A 321-nucleotide genomic window follows, 5' to 3' on the forward strand; every position below is an offset into this window, starting at 1 on the left:
ACTGTTCTGAGGAACTGTTCTGATGGACTGTTCTGATGGAACTGTTCTGATGGACTGTTCTGATGGAACTGTTCTGATGGACTGTTCTGAGGAACTGTTCTGATGAACTGTTCTGATGGAACTGTTCTGAGGAACAGTTCTGAGGGACTGTTCTGATGGATCCAGTGACCTCCATCCAGTGACCTCCGTCCAGTGACCTCCGTCCAGTGACCTCCGTCCAGTGACACCTTGTTTCACTCTGCTGATTTTCCCACTGTTTTAGAAGCTGGTGTTTAACTAAGCTGTTGATGTAGACCACCCCCCCCCCAGACCCCCCCAGAC

The sequence above is a fragment of the Cynoglossus semilaevis genome, chromosome 8 (genome assembly GCF_000523025.1).
Source record: "Cynoglossus semilaevis isolate Cse_v1.0 chromosome 8, Cse_v1.0, whole genome shotgun sequence".
In the NCBI taxonomy this organism is placed as follows: Eukaryota; Metazoa; Chordata; class Actinopteri; order Pleuronectiformes; family Cynoglossidae; genus Cynoglossus; species Cynoglossus semilaevis.